Consider the following 5396-nt stretch of genomic DNA (forward strand, 5'->3'; position numbering starts at 1 on the left):
ACAGGGCGGGCGCCACTACCGAGAAGGCCCTCTGCCTGGTTCCCTGTAACTTGGCCTCTCGCAGTGAGGGAACCGCCAGAAGGCCCTCGGAGCTGGACCTCAGTGTCCGGGCAGAACGATGGGGGTTCATAATGTGTATGATGGTTGCATTTTAAGTAAGTCTGTGGAGGGGTCTCTTTGCAGTTTCTTAACAGCGAAAAGTGTCACTAGACTGTCTCTCTAAATATACCCCAATGTTCCTTGCAGCTGTTGAATTAACCACACGCTTCTATTTTCCCCGCAAATTCATACTATCGCTGCACCACCAGCATTCTTGGGGGCCTCTCGGTAGGAGTGCCTAGCCTCATTTAGTGTCTGGATAATTATAGTTGTCAGAGGTTGCAAATCTCTAGCTCCTTCTTCCTGCCTCATCGCGCCTACTTTAGGGGAGTATTTTAATCTCCCTGTTTCTGTGGCTGTTTCCACAGTTGCTAGGGTGGCACAAGTGTTCAAGGGGGAGGGAGGTGTGTGTTTGACTAAGATGTGTCAGCTCAGCAGGCCTCTCTGGAGCGCCAACTGCTGAGCCAAATGCCAGGTGCGCTGTTGCTAGCTCCTTTCCTGCTTTTAGATTTCTCCCAGGAGAGGGGCAAGGGAAATTGAAATCCATCCCTTGGCACGCTCATGGGTTGCAGCACTTCTGGCCCACAGGTAGGCTGAGGGGCTGCTTGACTCTTGCTGGTCAGCAGCAGGGTCAGAACTCCAGAACAACAGCAATAATAATAATAGTAGTAATAGTAGTAGTAGTAGTAGTAGTAATAGTAGTAGTAATAATAATAATAATAATAATAATTTTTTATTTATACCCCGCCCTTCCTGGTTCAAAAACCGGGCTCAGGGTAGGCAGCTAACAACAAATTTAAAACACTTAATTAATGCAACAAAAAGCAGCATAAAATACAGTATAAAACATGAATAACAATAAATTCAGAATTCAAAAATCAGTTTAGGGGGAAAATCCATCCAATAAACATTAGATGATCACCAGGGCTAGCTGGCTAAATTAGTCCTGTTTGGGCCAGCGAGGAGACCAGGGGAGAATTAGCTGTGGGATCCCAGAGTGGGTAATCTTCATAAAAAGGGGAGGGGGAGGGAAGGAAGGAAGGGGAATAAAAGATCAGGCTAAGGTCAAGTTGAAAGTTGAATAGTGTGTGACTTAGTTCAGCCTTTGCGAACCTGGGGTGCAACTCCCAACAGCAGCTCCGTAATGTTCCTGGACTACAGTTCCCATCATTCCTGACCATCAGCCATACTGGTTGGGGCTGATGGTAGTTGTAGTCCAAAACAGCTAGAGCAGTGTTTCCCGAACTTGGGTCTCCAGGTGTTTTTTGAACTACAACTCCCATCATCCCTAGCTAGCAAGACCAGTGGTCAGGGATGATGGGAACTGTAGTCCCCAAACAGCTGGAGACCCAAGTCTCATTGGAGCAGGGATCTAGTGCTCTTGGAGGCAGCAATGCATCTGAATACTGGTTGCTGGAACAGCAGGAAAGGAGAATGTTCTTGTGCTTGGGTCCTACTTGCCCGTTTCCTGTGGGCATCTAGTTGACCACTGTGAGAATAGGATGTCTGGCTAGATAGATGGGCCATTGCAGCAGGCTCTTCTTATGTTCTTATGTTATAAGCCAAATCCCATAATGGGGCTAGTTTTTAATTTCCGGATACAGTGGGACCTCGGGTTACATACGCTTCAGGTTACAGATGCTTCAGGTTACAGACTCCGCTAACCCAGAAATAGTACTTAAGGTTAAGAACTTTGCTTCAGGATGAGAACAGAAATCGTGCTCCGGCAGCGCGGCAGCAACGGGAGGCCCCATTAGCTAAAATGGTGTTTCAGGTTAAGAACAGTTTCAGGTTAAGTACGGACCTCCGGAACGAATTAAGTACTTAACCTGTGGTACCACTATACCTGGTATATCAGAGTGGCTTCAAATTCCTAATCGGATGGTAATCATTTTCAAGCTGCCTCCTTCAGGCCCCTTAACCCACAGGAAAAATCCTTTAAATATAATGGGATTACTCTAGCAAAATTAATTAGGAGGATGCTGTTTCAACTCCTGGTTCCCCTCACTGATGCAGCTAAAATAATGAATGTCTACCAAGGTTGCTTTGCTTCCTTATTTATGATTTATTTTATTTTTTAACTTGGGCATGCTAATTAAATCTGCTCAAGTGACAAGGTAGGAAACAGGCCCTCAGTCAGCACTTTACCCGTCTTCCCCTGGGCTGCATAATTTCATTGGCAAGGGCTGAATAAAAGGCTTGGCATTCCCCACAGGGGAAGCTTCACCTTCTTAATGGAGAGCTGTGATTAGTCAATGCCTTTTGTCAACAATGAGATTACGTAAGCCTCTTTGGGGCCAACATTCATTTTACCATTTTTTGAAAACCTAAGTACAAAACTCAGTAAGCCTCTTATCAGATACTTTTGTGAACTCCCCTTTAGCAAAGGGGAATCAGGAAGCCTTTTATGCCCTTTCCTTGTCGCTGGCTGCCAGACAGTCCTGCAGGAAGCCAGCTACACCTTCTGGCCTTATCTGGTAGTTGTTGCCAAGACCACCTTGTGAGCCCACAGCCTCTTCCCTGCCTCCACATGCAAGGAGGGACCTGGGGTTGCCCAATTAATGACTAGATCTTAGGAACCTGGACCAGCACATCTTACAATTCCAGCCAATACTTTATAATTTACTCAGAGTATCTCTGCTCTGCAGCAGCTTCCTGGTCTTTACCAATGTTGATATTGAATTCCAAGTTGTAAAGACTGGAGTTACGTACTGATCTTCAACACCTCTGATGCTAAACTCCGGGCTCCTCTACACTTCATCCTGTCCCGCTTCTTTCCCCTGTGGAAAACTGCTCTTTAGCACTCAGTCAGAGCAAACAGCCATTTGGGTTTTATCTGGATTGATGTTTGCTCCTGTTTAGCACTAAAGAGCAGGAAGATGCACGAAAGTGCCTGCAGCTGCTAGTTTACTGTGTGTGTCAGCTGTTAGACAGGGAGGCTGAGCAGACTAAACAGAGCCTTGCTGTGCCTCCAGTCTCCTTGGGGCTTCTCAAGGAGAGCCAGTGCGGTGTAGTGGTTAAGAGCGGTAGTCTCGTAATCTGGGGAACCGGGTTCGCTTCCCCGCTCCTCCACATGCAGCTGCTGGGTGACCTTGGGCCAGTCACACTTCTCTGAAGTCTCTCAGCCCCACTCACCTCACAGAGTGTTTGTTGTGGGGGAGGAAGGGAAAGGAGAATGTTAGCCGCTTTGAGACTCCTTAAAGGGAGTGAAAGGCGGGATATCAAATCCAACTATTATTCTTTTTCTCTGCTCTCTTTGGGCTCTGGGGAGAGTCTCCTTGTGAGCCATGAAGACTCTCCATCTCTTTCCCACCATTTCCTTGTTTGAATTGATCTATTTATTTATTTCCTGGTGCCACAAGTGTATATGGTCACTCGCAAGTCGATAGTGCATAAGTAGGGGAGGAGACACCTGTACATTCTGGAAGTTGGGTTTGCAAGCTCTTAACGCTTGATGGTGCTTATATACCGAGCACAAGAGGAGCTTCCTGGATCAGGCCCATCTAGTCCAACATCCTGTTTTCACAGTGGCCAAGCAGTTGCCCATGCAAGGACATGAGCGCAGCAGCACTCTGCCCACCAACTGGTATTCTGGCTGTAGAAATAAAAGGTTGCTGCCACTTTGTCCAACATGGAGTGAGACAATTTAGTATAGCAACTCCGATTGCTTGAGGCTTGGTACCAGTGTACCTGTCAGGAAGGGCTGAAAGTGGGGATAGAGACCTCTCATGAACTGGGAGTCATTGGCTTCCATTCCGTTTTCAGTCTGTGTGTTCTGATTTAACTCCTCGACTTCATGGTTATAAAACCAGGCAACGTTCTTCTGTTATTAATCTTGAGAACTGGAAGTAACAGCAGCCTCCAGCTGCAGCTGCTTGGAGAATGTCACTTAGCAGAATCGATTATCTTCACATTTGATTCCAAGTGAAGTTTTGGAAATGCATGCTTTGGGAGTGCGACAGCAAAGTGAGCTTCTGCTTAGATTGGGTTTGTTATGTAAGGTGGAAAATATGTTTTTCCCTCAACCTTCTTTGCTGCAATTTGACTGGAAGCTGTTGCATGTCTAGGAATGATGACCCTGTGTTCTTCCTGATGGAAAAATTTACAAACAGGGTGGGAGAACCTTGGCCCTTTGTTGGACTCTAGCTTCCATTGGCCTCAGCCAGCATGGACAATGGTCAGAGATGACTGGAATCATAAACCAGCATCTGTAAGGCCACATCTTCCCCTCTCCTGATTTACAACATCAGTGCCTATCTGACAAGTTGTGTGCATGTGAGTGATTGTTATGGCTCTATATACCTATTTATAATCTCATACGAGAAGGATAAATCATATATGCAACTCAGACATCAACGTTGTGCAAGTGCAATAGAAATAAGGCATTTAAAACTTCGTATGGGGTGCTATTTGGTCTAGGGCTTTGTGCTCAAATCCTGCTTGCAGTTTCCCCACAGGCATCTTGTTAGGCCACTGCAAGAACAGGATGCTGGACTGGATCATATAATTGTAGAGTTGGAAGGGACCCAAGAGTCATTTAGACCAACCTCCTGCAATGCAGGAATCTCAGCTACAGTATCCATGACAGATGGTCATCCAACCTCTGCTTAAAAATAATAGCCATTTGAAGATGGCTATCATATCTCCTCTTATCCAAGCTAAACATACACAAGATGAGCCATTGGGTTGATACAGAAGACTTCTTGTGCTCTTATTAATACCCAAAGCTGCCATTATAATCCACTCCCATTGGGAGATGCTGTTTGGTGGAAATGTCACAGATGTGTAGTGAAGCAGAGCATCCTGTTAAGATTGGTGAGGGATGATGGGAGTTGTAGTCCAACAACAACAAAATCAGCTGGAGAGCTACCACATTGGATACCCCAGATTTAGATGGGCATGATAGCCTTCTGCTGGTGGTATAGACTGGAAGACCACAGGAGCACTCTCACATTAATAAACGACTTGGTGACACTTGGTGTTTAGGAATGGTGGTGCATTACTCACCACCTGAAAACACCACCACCATACATTTAAAACACTCATGTACCACTTTAGGAGTCATGGAGAATCCTGGGAACTGTAGTTCGTTATGGGTGCTGAGAATTGTAGAGCTGAGAGCTCTTCTTTGAAAAAAAAATTCACGGCTGTTAAAATGGAATAAGAATGTTTTTTAAAAATGTTTGGTGTGGATATGACTTTCAGATACAACTCTGCAACGCTGTTGGCAGTGGTCTCATCCTAGGGAAATCTAATCATTTGCTTTTGAACATCTCCTCTCCCCTTCTTGATTCTAG

At 45.6% G+C, this 5396-nt stretch overlaps 1 protein-coding gene across 2 annotated transcripts in view; it reads left to right on the plus strand.

The window, feature by feature from the left end:
• The window catches only part of VASH2 (vasohibin 2), a 39660-nt gene that overhangs the window by 29840 nt on the left and 4424 nt on the right, over window positions 1-5396 (plus strand). The gene's annotated exons all lie outside the window — the stretch shown is intronic.

Source organism: Podarcis tiliguerta (assembly GCF_965153285.1).
Source record: "Podarcis tiliguerta genome assembly, chromosome: 3".
In the NCBI taxonomy this organism is placed as follows: domain Eukaryota; kingdom Metazoa; phylum Chordata; class Lepidosauria; order Squamata; family Lacertidae; genus Podarcis; species Podarcis tiliguerta.